The sequence below is a fragment of the Rhineura floridana genome, chromosome 13 (assembly GCF_030035675.1).
Source record: "Rhineura floridana isolate rRhiFlo1 chromosome 13, rRhiFlo1.hap2, whole genome shotgun sequence".
Lineage (NCBI taxonomy): Eukaryota > Metazoa > Chordata > Lepidosauria > Squamata > Rhineuridae > Rhineura > Rhineura floridana.
The window spans coordinates 19,681,460-19,704,987 of NC_084492.1; positions in this window are offsets into that span (position 1 = coordinate 19,681,460).

Below are 23,528 nucleotides of genomic sequence, written 5' to 3' on the forward strand. Positions count from 1 at the left end.
AGGCCCATCCAATGACCCAACTCCACATGGACCCCACTTTGGAAAGGAGAGAACCACTGCATACTGATTTCAAATGCTCTCATCTGACAGCATTTTAGTTTAATATGTTCAAATTGGTTTTAGATTTGTGGATTTTTATATATATGTTTTTGTACCGATTTATGTGATTTTATTATATATACTTTCTGTTGTATACCGCCGAGAGAGCTATGCTAGTGGGGCGGTATAAAAATTTAACAAATAAATAAATAAATAAATAAATGCAGCAAGCTAAAGAGATCTTGTGTGATGAAAAACAGAACAAATAAATACAAATAGAGCCAAGTCCAGCACTTCTAAGACCTGTTCTGAAATATTTGAGCAATCCAAACATGTTGCTGAATGCCTCTTCATTCATGTTTTTAGCACTAGAAAAGCAGGAGACACACTCACTCACACTAGCTGGGTGCATCTGAATCTTTTCTAAATTAGGCCATGAACATTACAACCCCAACGTTTAAACAATCACACAAGTCATGCCGGTGTATTGCCAGAAGATACTGTTTTTGCAAAGGATCTCATGATTATCAGTACATATTATCCCTTGACAAGGGAAACACCAAACCGTTGGCAGCTGTGAGGCTATATTATGTCTCACAGTTCTATTCCTCTCATGACCTGCCTTTTATTGGCTAAAGATGGCAAGTTAAGTCTGTCTCCAAGACGGCTTTAAAAAAATATAATGTTTCAATTTCTCATGGCTTCTATGTTCATGAAAGCCTGTCTTTTTTCTTCGGCAATCTGCCTCGCTTGCAAAGGGCATTAGAACTAAAGATTGTATTTCAGCTGAAGACAGAGCGTGCACAAAAGCTCCCCTAATTACGTTACTAATTACTTGAATAGTCCTCCATTTGACAGTATAATTACACCAAAGGAGGGTGAAATGTCTCAATTACCAGGGAAAGAACTGGAATTTGTTTTCATTCCAGGATTCATAGACTATGAAGCTGGATGTATAAACTTCATGTGAACTCCAAAGGGCAGGGAAACTTTCTAAAAATAGCTACTTTAAAAAACACATGTCTTTTAGAAAAAATAATAATTTGTGCAGCATGTGCTTTTCATTAAGCCCATCAGACATCTGAGCTCCAGGACCTGTTCACCTCCAACCTTTAATGCTTGATTTTCCATTGCTGTTCATTTCAGATATTGCATTGCTGTGTTTTGCCCACTTATTTGCCATGACTGATCAATGGGATCTTAATGTTTCTAGTATATGCATCAGAACAAAGAGCAGCTTGCTGAATTGATAGGGCTGCAGAAGATATTGTTTGCGTTTTAATGAGAAACTATCAAATATGCACCACTCGAACCCATAAACAAGCCGAAACACAATTAACTTTCAAAATTCACACTTCTCTGAATTTTGCAATACAGTTCTTCAATAAACCAATTACACAAAAAATGCATGTATTAGGAGAAAGCGTGTGTAAAAGTGCATATATTAGTGAAAATAACATGCAAAAATGTTTTATATTAGGGAAAATGGCTTGCAAAGATGTGTACATGTCAAAACAATACTAAAATTCAGAGAAATTCACACGAAGTTTCATGAGAACTTTTTTTTAAAAAAAGATACAACAGAGATGGTGACTCTCTAATATTTAAGGGGAGGGAATTCCAAAGAGTAGGTGCCACAATACTAAAGGATCAATGCCTATGTTGTATGCAACAGACATCTTGATAAGATGGTGTCTGCAGAAGGCCCTCACCAGCAGAGCACAGTGACTGACTGGGTATATAAGAGGAAAGATGAGCTTTCAATAGTGTAGCTATTAATGGAGCAGCAACATCTAGGCCAGAGGTAAGAAAGTGCATCTAGTCAGCAAGCTGAATCCTGACATCTCCTGTGGGCCACTTTGACAAGTGGGAGAGGATGGGGGATACACAGTGCAGAGCTTCAGAAATTAATTTCTACATTTCGGGAGGCTAAGGCACCACATCCTTCTCCAGCTACCAGGGTCCAATTGCCCCAGGAGGACCTGCTTTTAATGCCTGCAGTGCTTTTGGGCTGGGTCTAGCTGCCATATTAATTGTCCAAAATGACCCTGATGTAGCATCACTCCAGGGCACTGCAGAAAATTAAAATATAGCTAGACTCAGCCACCAGGCACTGTTTGTAGTGTTGCTCATAGCACTGCTGCCTAGTAAGTATGAGGGAGTGCACCAACAGAAGGGGCTCCACCAGAGTTAGAGTCAAATATGATCCTTAGCCAAAGAAGAACTCTTCCCTGCCTGCAATTCTTGAATGCTGAATTTAAACAAGACTTCTGAGAACACACATTGCCCATATTTTCAAGCTTACATCTATAAAGGCTAAATATTTGGTACCAAGGACAAATCCTGGGCCCAGTGCTCTTCAACATTTTTATTAATGACTTGGATGAGGAGGCACAGGGAATGCTTATCATATTTGCAGGTGATATAAAATTGGGAGTGATAGCTAATATCCTGGAGGACAGAAACAAAATTCAAAGTGATCTTGATAGGCTGGAACACTCGGCTGAAAACAGCAGAATGAAATTTCTGTATCTACGACAAAGAAACCAAATGCACAGTAATAAGGTGGGGGATACTTGACTCAGCAATAATACATCCTTCGAAATCTGCATTTATCCAAATTTTGATGAAGTTCTCCAACCAATGTTTACAAAATGCATATATTAGAAAGTGTGCATAAAATGAATATATTGGTGAAAATAACATACAGAAATGCTATGTTAGGATAAATTGCTTGCACAAATGTGTAAATTAGTCAAAAAGTGCATACAAAAATGCATTTATTAGGAGAAATTATTTGAAGAAAATGCTGAAAAATGTTCATGAGGATTTTTTTAAAAAAATCAGAAATTGCTGCAGAAATATGGAGAACCAAAGTTAAGATTAGAAATTTGAGAAACTGAGAGAACCAAAATGGATAGAGTTTCCAATCCCTTCCATCCATGCATCCATGCATCCATGCATCCATGCATCCATGCATCCATCCATCGATCTATCTATCTATCTATCTATCTATCTATCTATCTATCTATCTATCTATCTATCTATCTATCTATCTATCTATCTATCTATCTATCTATCTATCTATCTATCGTCTATTGTCTGTCTGTCTGTCTGTCTGTGGTGTTTACAGTCAAATCTAATGATCTTTCAGAATAATTAACATGTATCTTGACCCTAGCTATCCCTTGTCAAACATCTAATGGTCTGAAAGCAAGCATGAATGATGGAGTGGACTGCATTTCATGTGAATGCCCCACTGAAGCTAGACTATTATTTAGGATCTGTTTTGCATTAGTAGCAGAATTTCCAACCCACTTACATTTTTCTCCTGCTGAGCTGACAACCTCCATCAACACCAGTCTGTCTGTACAACTAACATCAGGAAACACCTAACATAACTATAATAAATTCAAACCTTTAGACTCCATCCTGCCCAGTGGTATATAAATCAGATACAAACTTTTGAACTGTGTTTATTTTTCCATTGGGGAAAAATACTCATTTTATTTGTTCAAACATGCAATGACTGACCAAACTGAAATACTAGAAAAGTACAGCCTGCTTTGAAGATAGTCCAGGACAAGGCATTTAAACATATCTGGCTATTACTACGAAAATGGATACATGTCTCAGGAATTTGTACAAATAATCTTATTTTAAATTAAATATGATTTGCCATCTAAGCATGGGTTATAAGGGATTATTGTTCCAAGGCAGCAGAAATGGAAGGCAGCTAACAAAAATTGTTCTAGAATGTCCATCCCAAAATAACAGCATGACAAGGGCTCTTGTGCTAGCAGATGGGTGAGTTTTCATGTCATGCAATGGAGGAATCCAATGAAACACTTGCTCTACCAACAAAGTTTACAGCATTCTGCTTGTGCATTGTCTCATGCAACAACGATAGACTGGTGCAAAGCATTTCACCATCAGAACAAGTATATTGCCAGATGACTTTAATTTAGTGCTATGTGGGATACATTCCAAAATGTTATATGGATGCTGCAGATATAGAGAGAAGAGCATGTGTGCTGCAGTAAAAATAATACCATAGGCCAGCCTTTGCCAACCTAGTGTCCTCTAGATGTTTTAGAATACAACTCCCCATACATCTGGAGGGCACCAGATTGACAAAGGCTACAACAAACATTGTCCAACAAGAACATCTTTTGAGGTGTTTCAATAGGAGAATTATTTGGTGGTATTCAATGCTAGTCCTACTCAGAGTAGACCCACTTAAGTTAATAAACACATCTAACTTAAGTTCATTAACTTCAATTAATTACTCTGAGTAGGACTTAACTGAATATAATCCTAAATGTGTATCAGTTGGCCTATTAATTGACTAAAAGCTAATAGTTAATCAGATCACTTCTTTAAAAAAATCAGTGGATAGCCCTAAAATAAATCATTTTTATTAAAATATTTTGTTGTTTTCAATGTAGCATGATGAAATTACAGTTCCAATAATACAATGTAAAGCAGACAGAATTAGAGAAATGAAGTAAACCCAGCCAAATATGCAGTCTCGGTATCTTCAGTGCTTGTTCCCAAGTCCATTATAGGTGCTAGTAGGAATGGAAAGATCTGTCAGTTTTGGTTCTCTCAGATTCTCTTTTCCAATCTTAAATTCAGTTCTGCATATTTCTGCAGCAATTTTTGATTTTTTTTAAAAAAAATCAACATGAAAATTCTCCAGCGTTTTCATGCGAATTTCTGCAAATAAACACATTTTTGTAGGCAGTTTTGACTAGTGTACACATTTTTGCAAACCATTTCTCATCATATAGTGCAATTCTGCATGTTAGTTTCACTCCTAGATTCATTCTTGTACACACTTTCCCCTGTTGTATGCATTTTTGTAAACACTGTTTGGTGAATTACATTGCAAAATTTGAATAAGTGTGAATTTTGAAGGATGGCTGTGTTTTGGTTCTCATATTGTTTTGGAAAGTGCAAATTTGATAGATTCAGCTTGAAATGTGGACTGAATTGAAATTCTCACCCAACCCTAGATGCCATTCTACTATTTTTGTTTCTCCAGATCATCTAGGTGCCACAGCAGTACACCCATCAGTTCTACTTGTCTATCTGGACAGGGATGACCTCGCCTCAGTTGTTCATGCTCTGGTAACTTCTAGGTTGGATTACTGTAATGCGCTCTACGTAGGGCTGCCCTTGAAGACAGTTCGGAAGCTTCAGCTAGTGCAAAACGCAGCAGCCAGACTGCTGACGAGGACCAGCCGGTCAGCGCATATAACACCTGTTCTGGCCCGTTTGCACTGGCTACCTATTTGCTTCCGAGCCAGATTCAAGGTGCTGGTTTTGACCTATAAAGCCTTACACGGCGTGGGACCACAGTATCTTGTGGAACACCTCTCCCGCTATGAACCGACCCGGTCACTTCGCTCAGCGTCTAAGGCCCTCCTCCAGGTACCAACCTATCGGGAAGCCCGGAGGACAGTTACTCGATCTAGGGCCTTTTCTGTAGTGGCCCCCGAATTGTGGAATAGCCTCCCCGAAGAAATACGCCTGGCGCCGACGCTTCTATCTTTTCGGCGCCAGGTTAAGACCTGGCTATGCTCCCAGGCATTTTAATGCGTTTAATGTTACAATTTTAAATCTCTTTGTTTCAGTTTATTTATTGTGATATTTTGTATTTCTGTACTTTTAATCTTTTGTACACCGCCCAGAGAGCTATTCGCTATGGGCGGTTTAAAAATGAAATAAAATAAATAAATAAATAAATACTTGTTAATTAGAAAACACTAACCCCAAATGTAGAGGTGTATCAAAGGTTAGAGTGAGATTAAACTCATTGAAATTAATGACCATGACTTACTTAGGTTTATTAATTTCAAGGAGTCTACTTTGAGGAGAACTTAGTTGGATACAATCCTTAGCCTGAGCTGCTAGTTGAACTCAGCCAAACTCAGCCAAGAATCCCAAAATCAATCCCCCCAAACTATTGTTCTCACTATGATATATGAAGTCAGCTTAGATTGTATTGGACCATTGGTCAATCTAGCATAATAATTGTCTTTTCTGGCAGCAGATCTCCAGATCTAGGGGGGAGATCCTTTCTCACCCATCTACTGGAGAGTTTCTTTGTAAAGCTAAAGATGCTTGGAATGAATCTGGGACACTTAATAACGGAGGTATGGAACCCTCCCATTGCACATTGTCATGTAGCACATCCTCGCTTGTGCAGGTTGCAGGAAAGAATGGAGCCAAAATGGAAAATGTGCAAAGCTGACTACAAATGAAGAATTTTGAGTTCAGAAGACATTATGGCAACAGCTAGTTGCAGTCTTGGGGAGTAAAGCATCAGTGAGTCCCAAGGGAAGAGGTGTAGCTCAGTAGTAAAGCACATGCTTTGCATGCAAAATATCCCAGGTTGAATCCCCTTCATTGTCACAGAGGGCTGAGAGAGACTTATGCCTGAAACCCTGGAGAGCTGCTGCCAGTCACTGTAGTCAATACTGGGCAAGATGGACCAATGGTTAGACTCAGTGTAAGGCAGCTTCCTCTGTTCCTATGATGCTATCAATCAGTTTGAATAACTAATTTGGAAATTGTACTCATTGCAGTTTCACAAAAGATGAGATATAACGCCCTGCTTGCCACATAGCTGGCAGGCTGGGCACAATTGCAGGTTGGGACAAAGCTGCTGCCTCCATCTTGAATGAAGGCAAAGTCGCACGTCACGTCTATGATGCAAGCGCGATGCAGCAGACCTTAGGGGCGGAGCTGCTGTGCTTATTTAAGCCCAGCCGCCCCTCCTACCTTCCTCTTGCAGCTGCGACGCCCACCCTGCCCTCCCTCTTTTATGGTGTGCCTAGGGGTCGCTTCGGGGCTGAGTAGGAATTCTTATCCTGCCCACCCTTGTTGGGCAGGTTTTTTGCCTGCTCCACACTATGGGAGGAGGGGGGAATCAGGTTATGGGGCATTGTTATTAATAGGTGGTTTTGGCTAATTGGCTACTTGACATTAAGAAAGGTTAATGCCCTCTCAGGGCAGTTTGTTATAGCACTGGTAGCAGAAAGGTGCGGGAAGGGAATAGTTAAGGACAGCTAGGTGGCCCCCTTAGGCACCTTTGGAGGTGATTGGTGGTTCCGGAGGCCTGTCTGTCACGGCTATGCGGCTTGAGGACAGGATATGGGCTGCCTTTGGGGCCAACTCATCTCGTCTACCCAGGGGTTATTCGGCCCCGGGTGGGGATGACGTGGGAAGGCCCCCCTACTCACCTACAAGGTGTGGTCAGGGTAAGGGGTAAGCAGATGGGCTTGCCCTTACCCCAATAGGGGCTGGTCGCCTGAGAGCTGTTTGGCAAGCTACTTGCTCATAGACAGTTCCCGCACCTAGGCTTCCCTCTGCAGGTCACTTTAAATTGTTTTTTTTCTTGCTGTAATTTAATAAAGTGGCCCTTGTTCAACCCAAGCTGATGTCTCTGTGTTTTATTTCGTCCCTTAACTGCAATTGAATGTAGGTGACTGGGGCTGGCGTGCTTCTGATTTTTTTTAAGCGATAAGAAAAGCCACATTCAAAGATTCTTCTTCTGTTCTGAATCCTTGTTTCATGTATTCTCCTGAGCATCATGCACTGTACAACATGGAACTTCTTTAAAAATGGCTTCAACATATGAAGCTGGCATTAGAGCACGAGAAGCTAGTTAATTTGTAATTGCAAGTGACTTTAAAAAGTCACAAGGGACTTTATTGAATTCAATCATTATTCCTTTATCCTGAGCCCTGGTCTTCCACTGTCTGAGATTGGTAAGATTGGCCTTGTAGAAAATACCTTTTGTCAAGATCCATTTGCTTCTAATTTATTGCAATGAATCTTTGGCAAGAGGATCCTTGGGGCAGTAACTTAATTATAGCATATGCAGTTCATGATAATAGAAGCCTCCATCTTATCTTTTAAAATACTGTTAATGCACTGTATTATATACAGTGATGTGTGTGTGTGATGGTACTCACAAGTATGGAGTACTGTCATCTCTTTTCTGCCTCCCAATGTCAACCTTTTTGTGCTGGTACCCACAGCACAATATATGAGTACCAGCACCTCATTTTAACCCCCTCCAAAAAAAAAGCATTGATCATATAAATACATCAACACTGATCAAGGAGATGAATGATTAACTCAACAAGTGTTGGATTTCCACCATCCACAAGCAGAAGCAGTTGAGCTGGAATCCTTCACTTACTCCCTTGGGAGTACTGTAGTAAGTCCCACTGAAATCAATAGGGCTTACTTCTGTGTAGATATGTATAGGATTGGATTGCTGAAAGAAAATATTTCTCATGGCTAATTAAAAACTTCTAGTCAAAAGATTTGCATGTGCCATTTTAAAGTCAAGCATGGGCTGATGGTTTTAATTACTCTCATTAAGAACTTCTAAAAATCCATTTTGGCCAGCCTTATCAGTTGAGCCCATTACCATTTGATACCCAAACCAGAAAGAATTTTTATTTTTATTTTATTTATTTATTTTAGAAATCTGTCTTTTGTCAAGACCCAGTTGCTTCTAATTTATTGCAATGAACCTTTTGCAACAAGATCCTCAGGGCTTCCTCTCCTAATGCACACCAGCTGGTTTCTGTTAGGCTTAAGGTGGACAAGGACATTAGGTCACATCACTCCACACATTGTAAATACAACCATTTTAGAAGGTGGCAGACATGCATGTGAGCTGAAACAAAAGCATTCACTGTGCCTTGACACCCTAGAAGTTCCACTAGGTTACAATTAAATACAGATTTAATAAATACTTATTCCTGTGTCTTGTGTTTTTCTCTTTTTCTTCATCATGCCACCAGAAATTCTATAACCAGGGAGAGAGGGAGGGGGGCGGATAGACTGCCATTGCTCATTTTTCTTTCTTTTTTTTTAAGGAGAGAGAATGAGAAACCTTTCTGTAGAAGGCGGACCCAAGAGACGAGAAGCCAAAAATATAGCCAGTTAGGTCAAATGAACATTCATTCAATATGCCAGACAGTTTGAAAGACCAGCAGCAAAGCCTCATAAAATATAAAACTGTTTCTGATGGACAGATATCACTCTATTTCCTGGCTGTATCAATTTTGCAGAACTCATTCATTCAGTCTTCTTTCTGCGTTAATCTGCTGTTGTTGTTTAAAAAAACACACCTGGATGGAAGTTGTATTTATCTGAATGGACATAGGTCTATGGATGGAAGGATCAGTCAGTTTCAGTTCTTTCAGTACCTCATTTTTCTAATTTTAAATTTGGTTCTCTACATTTCTGTAGCAATTTGTGATTTTTTTTAAAAAAAAATCCTCATGAACATTCTTCAGCATTTTAGTGTGGAGTTCTCCTAATATATACATTTGTGTATGCTATTTTGACTAATGAACACATTTTTGCAAGCAATGTCTCCAGATATATTGCATTTTTGTATGTTATTTTCACCAATGTATTCATTTTGCACAGCCTTTCCCATAACCTATGCATTTTTTGTGAACTTTGCTTGGTTGGAGGATTGCATCTCAAAATTCAGATAAGTGAAAAATTTGAAGGGTGGCTGTCCTTTGTGTTGTTTCAGAAAGTGCCAATTTGATAAATTTGACTTTAAATGAGATTGAAATTTGAGACTAGAAAAGTGAGAAACTGAGATAACTGAAATTGACAGATCTTTCCATCCTTAGACTGAAGTAGACTCATGTGTGGATGATAACGGGAGGGAACGGGAAGGAAAAAACTCATCCAGCACTGGGTTAACTGGCTGGTACTTCCTCAGCAGGAGGAAACAGACAAAGGTGGGAAGGTATTAACAATTTCTAGTGTTAACAATCCCAGTGGTGGGCCATAGACTAAACAAATGTAGAAAGGCTTTTATTGAAGGTGTACCATGATGAAAAAGTAGCACAGGGGTGGGGAACCTTTGGCCCTCCAGATGTTGCTGAACGACAACTTCCATTATCCTTGGCCATTGGCAATGTTTGCTGGGACTGATGGGAGTGGTAGTTCTGCAACATCTGAAGAGCCAAAGGTTCTCCACCCCTCTTCTAATGTGAATGTCTGAAGGGTTCACCAGGGATCTCTGATATATAGAGTGATATTTGATTTCCTGAGGACATGGGGCACTCACAGAGGAGGAATCCACCTAGATCCTTGTTTTGTTTTGTTTTGTTTTGTTTTGTTTTTTGAGTGAAGAACAGCATTGGGACATGTGGAAATGCCAGTTCATATTGGAATTTGCAAAATTCAAGCGTGCCTCGTTTTAAGAGTTACAGCTTTAAAGACACATAGAATCTTCTTGTCTCAAAATGCATCCATTCTAAATTACTAAAAGAAAACTAAATGCACATTATTATTATTATTTGCTATTTATCATTTCTCAGCTGCATGATGCTGACAATCCCTTTTGAATTTTAAGGATTAATAATGCCAGAGGGCATTGCATTAACATTATGACTGGGTTCCCTTCTCTCCTCCTCTTGTCAAAACAAAAAACTGAGAAATCCGTCACAGACAGAAAGAAAGTCTGAAGAAATCTAATTAGTGCTGTATGTTTGGAAACTATTACCAACAAAAATCTGTTGGCTTAAGTCATATTATGGAACAAAAAAGTCCATATTGTTTAAGTGCAATTAGATGGTGAGTTTAGAATATTTCTGTCTGCTTCTCATCTTACTGAAAATGTAATTTCCACATTCTTGAGGAGCATCTCTTGCCTTTGCCATGACAGATGTATCTATTATAGTAGTATTATTTTTAATGTATTTTCAGATGTGTGACTGCTATAGAGGCTCAAAAACCCCCACCATTATCCCCTGGACAATAGCATAAATGCTGCAAGAGCAAAAGGAAGAAAAAGAATTTTATTAGAATAATCACAATATAAAGAACCCAGTGCCATGTCCCACAACAGTAATTTTCTATCAACAGGGAGTCCTCTTCATATTGACTTGTCTTCTACAGGAAGCCTGTCACAACCCTTCTGCATATTGCAAAGGATTCTAGGCAGCGTTGTCGTGATGGGCGAATCCTGCCAGGATACTACATATGCAAATTTCATCCACTTCTGTCAAAAAGGGGGGGAAGTTATAGCCATTTAAAAAAACAAAAACCATTAGGAACAGAGAGAGAGAGAGAATCTTTATTGTTCAGAGCCACAGGCTACCACAATCCAATACATATAGGAATATAAAATACATATAAATACAAGTCAGTTTAATATATTTCATCAAACATATTCCATTAAACAACATGCATAGAGGAATAAATGACACTTCCTCTCTGGGACAAAAGACACACTGACCCTCCATGTGAATTGATATATGGTTGGTATTGTCATGATAGAGCAAGAGCACAACCCACTCACCCCCCACTAAGTTTTTTTTATACCTGGCTCTTAATGTTCTAGCAGCTAGAGAATATTTTGCCACCTGGATAGTAATATATATGTCATTGCGAGCTAGTAGTGTACATATCTGCTCCAGGAGAGGTCTGCTTGACTGCAAGGAACAAAGGAGACTCAGATTCTTGAGTCAAATTGAGCTGTTTTCCAAAGCACCAAATCTGATTTAGTTTTAATGTTTTTGGGGGGGGGTGCAAACTAAATCTTGTCGTCAGTGCACACCCCTACTACATACACTGAGATACAAAATTTTCTGTGAGGTAATAAGAAATATATATATATAAATGCACCCTTTCCCTCTTCTGTAGCCAGTGCCTTTTTGCCATTCTCCATTCTAACCATACCAAAGAGATTATTGAGCATGTCTAGGTCATAAGGCGATGGCAGGATGGGGTGTCCAGTCCAAATCACAGTATATTCTCTGTGCAATTGGATCTGCACCTTAAATTCAACAAGCCTTTTAAGTAGAGACCTTATCTCAGTCTGCGTCTGTGTTGGAATTGCTTTTTATAATGTTTTTAAAGATGTTTTGTTTTAAGGATGCTTTGTTTTAATGTATTTTAAAGTCTGTTTTTATTATTTTTTAGTGCTTTGGTTTGCCACCCTGGGCTCCTACTGGGAGGAAGGGCAGGATATAAATCAGATAAATAATAATCTAGTAGAGACTAAACAGAACCTTGTGTGCCCAAATACTTGATGACTTTGTTTGGGTTAGGGGTGCTTCTATAATTCTCCAAAATCAAATTTCTCTAATGATATCAGAATTCCAAATTACCCACTTTCGAAGTGGGATCAATCCAGGAGGAATTCCCCTTCTTTTTTTAAATCCAGATTTGTACAGGGCACTGTGCACTTGCCACAGCTTTCAGATCATTGTGTCTTTTCTCTCTTCTTTATCACCAGTGTCCATGCTGTTGTGTGTGTGCATGCTTATGTAAAAAACAGAACAGACGTACCAGTGGTGCCAATCTAGTGTCAATTCCAGTGTGAATTGACCTGATCCACATCTCTCAGACTACTGTGTGGACCAAAACATAATTGTCGTTTGAATTTCACAGTACTCACATGCCCTGTTTCCACATTAATCTGTGATATATACTGTATCTCTCCTAAAAATCTGTTCAAAATCATATTTGAATACACATTTTATCACAAAATGCATATAAATATATATCTTTTTAATCTTGATCTAGGCATTTCTAAATGTGTTTTATGCTAAAATATATCCCAGTTTGCATCTGTGCTGGAATTGCTTTTTAAGATGTTTTTGAAGTTGTTTTTTAAAGAAGTTTTTAAGAGGTTTTGTTTTAGTATGTTTCTAAAGATGTTTTGTCGTAATATGTTTCTCATGATGTTTTGTTTTAATATATTTTAAAGTGCCTTTTAGTGTTTTTGTTTGCCGCCCTGGGCTCCTTCTGAGAGCAAGGGTGGCATATAAACAAACAAACAAACAAATAAATAAAAATATGCCTTTGCAAAGCTAAATTCAATCACCCCTAGTTTTGAAGGTCATGGCTTTAAAAGCATGTAAAGTGTTCTTGTCTCAAAGTACATCAATTTTATATCACTGAAAGAAAACAAAAAGTACATTATTATTTGTTTTTGCTATTTACTGTGAAATTTGAAAGATAATTATGTTCTGATCCACTCAGTACTCTGAGAAATGTGGATCAGGTCAGTTCACATTGGAATATATGTGAAATTAACACAGATTTGAAAAGAGACTGATCCATCCAGGCCCAGCTAGAGTAGGAAGGTAAAATTGGAGTACCGGATGATGTAGGTTACCATAGAAGTGGCATATACAAGTCTTCTCTGCTGCAGACACTCATTTTGGTCTACAGTTTGTGTGTCTCCAGTCTGAGCACTCCAGATGTTTACACAGGTTTTCAGATTGTTTATGAAACCCCAACCTTGAAGGAAGGTTTACAGATGGAACGGTAAAACTTTGCAGTGGTATCGGCCTTGCCTTTGCTTTTCTTCCCTTCCCCCTTCCCCATCTCCCTTTAAAACATCACTTTGGGCCAAGAGCCGGGAAACCATTTATTATTGTGCTTGATGCCAAATAGTTTCAGCATGAAAATAAGCCTTGTCATGGCCAAAGATAATACTAGGCCTCCTCAGGTACAACCGGCCACACATATTAAAACAAAGCCAGGCTTTACCTTGGAATCAGATGAAAAAAGAACACCAGGTGTCCGTTACTTTGTTTCATCAGGGAGAAATATGAATGTTGTAAGAAATCATCTGTCCTCGGCATGGGGATCAAGCTCTTGATTTCATCCTTCTCTTTTTCCCCTGTTGTGGTAATGGCTTGTCTGACCACACAGAACTTTGCTGTGAAACAGCTGGAGCACACAGACACGCATACATAGAAGCGTAGAGTTGGAAGGGTCCTATAAGGCCACCAAGTCCAATCCTCTGCTCAATGCAGGGATCCAAATTAAATCATACCTGACAGGTGGCTGTCCAGCTGCCTCTTGAATGCCTCCAGTGTTGGATATCCCACCACCTCCCTAGGCAGATGTACACACAGATGTATCTAGCTGCAAAGGTTCTGATGGATGCCTCCACATCAACATCACCATATAATGATCCTATCATTTTCACTGTTTGCCATCTTGCTTTTGAGCTCAATTCAAGAAGCTGGCTTGGACCTTTAAAACTCTCAATGGTTTAGGACTATAATGTATCAGGAACCACATTCTATCCTCTCCATATGAGCCATATTTGAACTTTAGAAGCTCTCCTTTGAGTCCGCTGCAGTCTGAGATAGAGTGGCTGGGGATCTGAGAACGGGCATTCTTGGTGACCAAAAAGTGGCCTGGGGAGAGGAGGTGTGGTCTGGGAATAGTTTTGAGGTCCAGATGGAAATGTATGGAAGGCCAAATGTTCATCCAATGCTCGGCTAAAGCTATTGGTTTATCGCATATGCCCAGTCAGGGGAGCATGGGTGGCACTGTCCACAGACATATGGAGAGACCTGGTTGAATGACTGAGAAAATGTGCCATAGTGAACCCGCCAACAAAGCAGCACCCAGAAGGATTGCACTCTCCACTCACCAGCGGATTGGATTGGACTGAGGGGTGAAGGCTTGCACAGCCTTATAATACATATTACCAACTAAAGAGGGGGCCTCTTTATGGCCATTACCTCCAAAGACTAAAATTACCTAATGGCACCACTGATGTCCAATTGTCTGGTTTCTCATTTTTCTCCCCCCCCTTTTTTTTTTCTTCTTCAGATGTAGCAAATGGGTACATTCATTTCAGTCGAGCCTGCGCTTACATTTTGGTACCTAAAAGCACCACTTATGCTTGGAAGCTGTGGTTCTTCAACCATTCTGTAGCCTTTTATCACAGGTCCTATATGCAATGTTGCTTAGGGTTCTACTACAGAAGGAATTAGATAAGAAAAGGCAACTGCCTTATGTAATACTTAGTTCTTTAAATGTGGTAGGTATCTCTGCATGGTTTCTTAAGAGGAAAACTGCCATCTACTCCATAATGGAGGGTTGATTTGTTGTTGTTTCTGCTGCTGTTTTAAATATATACTATCTATTATGACAGCAGGAGCCCTGGTTAAACTGTGGGCTACACACTAGGGACTGATGTGGGAACAGGCGGTATGGTTTCCCAAGCACAGCAACTCACATCAGCTATGCTGATGTATGTGTTCACATGTGCTGATGTATGAGCCACATGGCCAGACTCAAACTATTAAGTTGCCCACTGCCTGCAAGTGCAGTTGAGGGCACTGTCCCAGTGCTAATTCAGCTGCCAGTCTGGTCAGCTTCTTAAAGTGGAATGGTGGCACTGGGTGCCATCTTGCACTTCAAAAGATGTTGGTCCAGCCCTGGCTGTTGCTTCTGCATTCAGAAACTGCAGCAGGAAACGTGGGAAGGGTCGTAGCTTAGTGGTGGAACATCTGCCTTGCATGCAGGTGGTCCCATTTTCAATCCCCAGCATCTTCAGGTAGGACTGGGAGAGACTCCTCTTGAAACCAAGGACAGCCACTGCCAGTCAGTGTAGGTAGTACTGAGCTAGATGGACCAGTGGTCAGATTCAGTATATGAAGCAGCTTCCTGTGATCCAATGCTGTTAGTATAGAATGCAGCTGCCAGAACACTAGCTGAGACCCGGCACTATTGCCATATTACACAGACGCTTCATCCGCTTCTTTGGTCCCAAGTCCATTCCTGGGCTCAATACAAAGCACTGATTTTGAATTTTAGTAGGCTATCATGGCATGGAGTCTCGATCACCTGTCTGCCCATGAGTCTGCCCATATGCTAAGATCTTCAGCAGAGGCTCTCCTCTAAGTTATAACCAAGGTGTCACACAGGTGTCTCCCAGAGACTTCTCAGTGATGGGACCCTAAATGTAGATTGCTCTTCTCAAGGAGACTTGCCTGGTGCCTACATTAAAGTAATTCCAGGGCCAGGTAAAGAGTGCTTTTACTTTCCCAGGTTTTACAATGCGAATAGTTTGATCCAGTGATGTCCTTTATTTGGTATTGGTTTTAGGTTTGTTTGTTCATTTGCTTTAAAAAGTTATATATTTTAATGTCATTTTATCTGATATTTTTAGAAGCCATCCCAGAACACATTGAAAAGTGGGACAAATATGCCTATAATTAGGGATGTTAGAGAATTCCAACAAAAACAGAAACAGGAATGGAAATTTCCCATGTTCAATTATTCGTCCCATGTCTGGAACATGTGTGAAACAGAAAATCAATCCAGCAAATACAATTGGCAGTCCCTGTTGTTGTTGCTTTCAGTCTGCAAACAATACATAATTGATTACTGTTTTCCTATTTGCATTCTGTTTCCTTTGCACTGAAATGGATGGGGTAGAACAATGTAATAACAATGTGACTTTTATAATTTACATTATGCAAATGATGTAGGCTACATAATTTCACCACAGCAGACAGTGAGATGAACAATCGTGTTTTTGGCTGAAGAGGAACTGCAGCAGAACGGAAACAGTGTTATGTTCAATTAACACAGGCTGAAATGGAAAATAATGCATTCTTACATCCCTATCTTAAATAAATAAAATGAACTGCCATCTTTTTCTCTCTTAAAAAAACAACACCCCCCAAAAACACCCACACTAACACTTCAGTTTTTTGCAAGTTATAGCTTCAAACGCAGAAAGCAGTTAAATCACAGTCCCCTTTCCATATTTCAACTCTAGTATGAGGCTAGTTACGTTATCAGCTTCCAGCAGCAACTCTTTTGCGGACCTGTTCATTTAGGAGTTGTGTTTCGTATTGGAAGCCAGTATAAAGTGTGTCTAGGAATGATAATGTTATGATTTGATAATATGGAAAACAATGTTTGTGCATAGTAATTCTGTTAGGAGAACACTAAAACAAATCTGTAAATTAAGGATATCATTTCCAAGTCAAGAGAAGGCATCAATGTCATTTCTGAGGGTGTTTGGATAGAATCCAAATAATATGGTTTTTTTTAAAAAAAATCAGTGAGGTTATAGTAATAAGAAGTATCTGTATTCTACATGCATCCAAAACTTCTGGGAACAGAAAATGTATAGATCACATTTACTGCAATTGTATTAAATGATGATTCACATCAATATGAGTACCTCAGGTTTAATTTACTTGGGTTATTGGAGATACTGGGTTATATAATATAGTGCAGATATGGGGAACATGTGCCCCACCAGATGTTGCTGAATGACATCTTCCTTGATCGCTGACCATTGGCCATGCTGGTTGGGGCTGATGGGACTTGGAGTCCAACAAGACCTCCCAAAGACCCATTGCAATTTCAAGGAGATAGTGTGGTATATGCAATTATTCCCTTCAGCACCTTCAAGCATAAACTTTTTCACAGCTCCTATGAGAAAGTTTAGTGAGTGCAGGATGGTCAGGTGCAATGAATAAACTAATCAAAGATGGTCAGACACACTTGTGATAACACAGCCAAGAGACAGGTGTGGCTGATGGATAATTAGTGATATAAGCATCGAGTTGGCAAAAAGTATTAAAACCTATGAGCAAATTGTATAAAAAGCCCCAAGGGAACCAATTACATTGGACCTCTTGAAGGGCAAGGATTGTGAAACAGGTCATAGCTGACTGGCCCTTGGAGTATGGCTGTTACTGTAGTGGGGTAACCAACAACTGAAGGGACATAAGTCTATTGTACCTGCTTGTTTCTTTCCATTTTTTCTGCACTGTTGTCACCTTGCCTATCCCTCTAAATAAAATCTGGGAAAGGAATCAACCCGGTGTGATCATTGCCTCTTTTGAATCCTACAGAACCTCCGCCCCTGGCATCTCTGAATGTGTGTCATACAGGGTCCCAGATCAACTCTCAGCCCATATCCAACCATACCACCGCCTTCAATGAAACCTGTTCCTTCCCAGTCCTTTCTTTTGTTGGAACAGCAGAAACCATGTAGAATACTTAAGTAAGAGCTACTTATTTGTAGAACTGTTGGCATGTGACCCCCATGGCTGTGGAACTCTCTCCTGGTGTGTATGTGTGAACAGCAAAAGTGGATGGCATCCAAAACCACAGGAGGAGGAAGGAGGGGGGACCCCAAGATGCCAAAAAAGGAGAATTACTTGATTAAGAAATCCAAATCGGTTTATTAAAAAGAGGAAAGAAGCCCAACGTGTTTCGGCCACTCTGGACTTGGCCTTCATCGGGGCGAATCTAAAATGTCTATCTGGAACCGTTCTGTAGGCAAAATATAAAAATAATCTTTATGTCGATTCTGTGCAATGAGAAATTAACCATGTAGCCTCCTTTTTTGGCATCTTGGGGTCCCCCCTCCTTCCTCCCGTGTGTGTATGTGTGACCTTTACAGCCCTTCAATCAGCCATGAAAGTCATATTTATTTCAGATGGCTTTTTTGTAAAAATGTATGCTGTAAAAGCTCTAGCTTTTAACTGGCCTTTAAAAGGTTACAGCTATTTTTAATTGTTATTGTGCTGATCTGATCTTTATCTTCCCTGCTATGGATAATTTCATTGTTGGTACATATTATGATATTTTTGCAACGTGTTTGGTTTCTTGATCCATAACTGTGTTAATATCCTATGTGGAAGTTGCCTTCCATAAAATGTCCTCTATTATTTTTAAAGAAACAAACTATTCAGGAAGTCTAGATAAAACTTCAGACTTGTGCAGACAAACTATCTAAACACTTGGCAAGCCTCTTAGCCTACCTCACTCAATGAGTCCTTGAGGCTAAAGACACAGCAACATACTACTGTCTGAAATTAGTTTGTCTGAACTGAAGTGCTGTAAAACTGCTGTAAAATAGCTTGAATTCATCACTAGTGCTAGCTTGAAGCATTCTGCCATAAAGCACTGCTGAAAAGGATGAGAGCACAATATCACCTACATCTTCTCACTGGCCCCCCATCACCTGCAGAGTGTGCATCTAGAACTGTTTACTCTTTTGATGGATGGGCTGATCCCAAATCCCAAACAGAAGGGGGTGCCTTGGAGAGACTTCAGGGGTGAAGCAGGATCTGTTCAAGGTAGCATAAGTCAAAGCTGGGATCCCTGAAGCACTTTGTGGTGCTCTGGTGGTCCAGATGTTTAAAAAACTGCTGCTGACATGCATCCACTAAATGAGAATGCTATGTCTTGAACCCTACCATATAAAGAATAATGTTGGGGAGAGTTGATGGGGGAAGAGAGAGCAAATCCCAGAGTTGGAAGAAGGTGGGGGGAGAACTCCATTGTGACTAATTCAAGGTCATGCATGTAATCAGAGGAAATGGTTTCACCCAGAAAGCAAATCTCTTTTACTTCTCCGAAAATAATAATAAAAAACCCAAGCAAAAAATCCTCTGGTAATATTTGTCTGCAATTTGGCCAGGCTTTTTTAAGCCAGGGACATCTCTCCCATGTCTTCAATTTTCAGACCAATTACCCACAAAATACTAGGGGAGATTGATTCCATTTTTAACCATCCCAAAATTATAACAGCTGTCCTTGCAAGAAAATCTTCTGGAACGTGGTAGGATTCATGTCCTTAGAAGGGGTGATCTTATCTACAAATGTCATCAAATTCTGCTTCAAAATAAAAAAACTATAGTTTTTTTTAAAAAAAATCAGAATGTAAAGGTGTCCACCACAAAAGCCCCTGAACATATTTGCCTGTAATTTGGAAGACTTTACCCATTGTAAAAGATCTACTATGCCTGCAAATTCCATTTACTTCTGCCAAAAGAAAAAAAAATGTAGCCATTTTTTTTAAAAAAAATTCCAATAGTGAATAACGGGGGTGGGGGTGTACTTGGATGGACTGCAAGTCAAATCACTATGAAGTGCCTCAGACTGAGGTAGGCAGCTTTCTTAAGTGCTGAATTGGGACCTAAGCCAAATTTTGTGGTCAGGGCACACCCCTCTTACCAAATAACAAGAGATCTGCCAATAATAAGTGAATGAATCCTGGACAAATTGAAGCTTCTTTTAAGTGGCACTGACAAATTCATATCGCTAGGGGTTGCCAAGTTTCTCCATATGGCTCAATCCTTACATTATGAAAATATCACTAACTCCATGTGTTGACAGATGTAACTTTGGCATTTTCTGCTACTCTTATTTTATATGCTTGTTTGTTTTAATTCTTTTTTAATTTGTATATGTTTAACGGGTCTCTGACCGTATAATAAATTTGATTGATTGATTGATAATTTAAATTAACCATATGACTTAATTTTAAGAAAACTGGAGTAATTGGCTATTTTCCTTTACTAATTTACTTCTACAGAGCCAATAAAAATACTTTAATGCCACTCTTTAAAAGCAGTGACTTAAAAGTCAGACACGGATAAATTCTTGTGCCAATGGATTACAACTTTTTTTAAAAAAATTAAGTGTTCAATTACATTTTCCAAGCACATATGTTAACTCCTCTGCAGCAAAATTTCTGTAGTATAGGTATGGTATGAAATATTTTGATGATACATTCATATCTATTGTCCCAGAACATTTGGCAAAGAGCAGATGAACATGGGCAATGTAAGAAATTATGACACTTGTGAAAAACCTGACAAGTCAAGAAACTGTTTTGGAACTTAAGGTCAGGTGCTGTCGTTATTTAAACTTCATGCACACAGTGTTAGGAACAATTGTATTGCTGACAATGAAACAACAGCTTTTTAGACAACTTCTTTCAATATCTAAGTGGATACAGAAAGATACAGCAATCACTTGTATTTTATCAGTGATCTAAAGAAAAATGGGATCTGCAACAAAATGTTGCAGTATGGAATGTTCCTGTTCAAGTGCCAGCCAACCAGCCTGTCCTTACTTCAGGATATACCATTCCATTCCATTTCACTTATCCTAAGGGCTGTTTTTGGAGGCCTCCTCCCTGCCTTAGTTCTTTTGTAACATTTTTGTACTTGGCATTCACCCCAGACTGCTAATATCATTTACTTATACATGGTTGATCCTGTTTTGACTACCCAAGGATTTACTTTAACAGCCAAGGCTGCCCCCAGAGAATCCTAAGAACTGTAGTTTCTAAAGGGTGCTGTGAGTTGTTAGGAGATCCCTATTTCCTTCATAGAACTACAGCTCTCAGAGTTCCCTGGGGTTTATTGTTACAGCACTCTGGCAATGGCGGCTCTGTGAGAGGAACAGGAGTCTTCTAACAACTCTCAGCACCCTTTACAAACTATAGTTTCCAAGATTCTTTGGAGGCAGAGATGGCTGTTCAAGTAGTACAATAGTGCTTTAAATGTATAGTGTGGACATGGCCTCAGATAATGAGTTCACTGTTAGCATATAGGAGGCTTCTGATACATCTAAAACTGACATTCTATTCCTTTTCAATTGCTTCCCACTGTGTGTGCTCAAGTAAGGTGAATGCCTCCTTTTAAAAGCTATTAAAAGTGTGGTGAAATCAGGGGGGAAGTAAATGCAGTAGTACATTACTGTAGCATTGCCATTTTGCCGTAGCACTATTGTGGACCAGAAGCAGCTTTGCAAAGTTCTCCAGGCATGCAGCCCTATGACACGGAAAAATGAAGGTGTGATGCTCATAAGAGCAGTCCTGCTGGTTCAGACAGGAGGTCCATCTTGTACAACATCTTGTTTCTATTGTGGGATAGTCAGATCCTTTCTGAAAGTTTCTTCTCTTAAAGCAGGGGTAGCCAACATGATGCCTTCCAGTTCAGATGCTTTTGGGTGACAGCCATGGGCCATGAGGGCCAGAGCTGATGAAAGCTGGATTCTCACAACCTCAGAAAAGCAAGGAGGAAGCATCCACAGAGCAGATCCACCTGATCCATTCCGGGCAGATCATGACCTGGACTAGATCATGACTGCACTTTAAAATCTGCAGTCTGGCATTTCCCATTACCAATCCTAGGGCTCACCTGCAAGAATCTTGGGAACTGTAGTTTGCTGCTCACATAGCTACACTTCCCAACACCCTTAAAAATGGCTGTTCCAGGATTCTTGGGTGTGTGTCTCAGTTTTAAATGTACAGTGTGTATGCAGCCAATATCCGTAAGAACATAAGAGGCTCTGGATCAGGCCAGTGGCCCATATTGTCCAGCATCCTGTTTTCACAGTGGCCAATCAGATGACAATGGGAAGCCTGCAAACAGGACATGAGCACAAGAGCGCTCTCCCCTCCTGCGGTTTTCAGCAACTGGTATTCAGAAGCATATTGCCTCCGACTATGGAGGCAGAGCACAGCCATCATGGCTGGTAGCCACTGATAGCCTTATGCTCCATGAATCTGTCTAATCCTCTTTTAAAGCCATCCAAGTTGTTGGCTTCACTGCCTCTTGTGGGAGCAAATTCCATAGTTTAACTATGCGCTGTGTGTGCCATTTGAATTTGTTTCTTTTTCTAAAGTTCCAGAAGAAGGCTTCCAGCTGCTCAAAGCTTGGAGTGGCTAATGTGTCAGGTCTTCTTGCCATCACATACTTTCAATAAATAGATCAAGTCTCCCTGGGAACAACAGGATGTGATGAAGTTGCATCTCTTCCAGAGGGAATTGTATGGGGAAAAAATGGCTGTCCCATTTTCTATAAAATATACTCTGAGAGTGATGAAACACCATAAAAATGTTTAAAATGGACAGAGCCATGCTACAACCATCAAACAACCTAATGTAAGTACTATAGGCTGCAATCCAATAATGTCTACTCAAAGTAAGCTTCATTAGGTTCATTGGGACTTACTCACAGGTGTGTATTGGATTTCAGCCTTAGTTTATTTGTCCTACCCGTCTGAAGAACTGGGATGAACCAGACCATAATAGGTAGGAATAGAAGTATCTTTCCATTTTGATTCCTCTCATGTTGTTATTTGTTCCAATTCTCAGTTCAGTTTACGTTTCCACATCTGTTTTGTATTTTTTTCTTTAAAAAAAGTTCTCATGAAAATTCATCAGCAAATTTCTCCTAATATAAACAATTTTGCATGCAATTTTGCATAACATACACATTTTTGCAAAGAAATTTTCTGTAATTTTAATGCACTTTTCTATGCTATTTTCACCAATGTATGCATTTTAATGCACAATTTCCCCTAGTATATGCATTTTTGTACACATTGGCTTGCTAGAGAACTAGCACTGCAAAATTTGGAGAAGTGCAAATTTCTAAGGATAGCTGTGTTTCAGTTTGCAAATTGTTTTGGAACTTGTGAACTAGGTAGGTTCACCTCTAAGACCCTTTTCAAACAGGCTTCAGGTCTGGTCATGGGACAGAGACTGCCTTGGTCGCCCTGCTTGATGACCTATGCCGTGCATCAGACGGGGGAGTGCATCCCTGTTGGTGCTGCTGGACCTCTCAGCACCCTTTGATACAATCATCCATGGTATCCTTCTGGGCCGTCTAGCTGGGATGGGATTGGGAGGCACTTTTTTATGGTGGCTCCGGTCCTACCTTACGGGCAGGACCCAGAAAGTGGTGCTAGGAGACTACTGCTTGACCCCCTGACCGTTGAGACCTACAGTGCCAAACGTCTCCTGCTCCCTGAAACAACTCCACCTACTTTCCCTTGATGGCCTTCACACATGGAACTGCTGCCCAGAATGCCTCCATGAGATCAACCTTCATCTTTCTTTTAAGTCA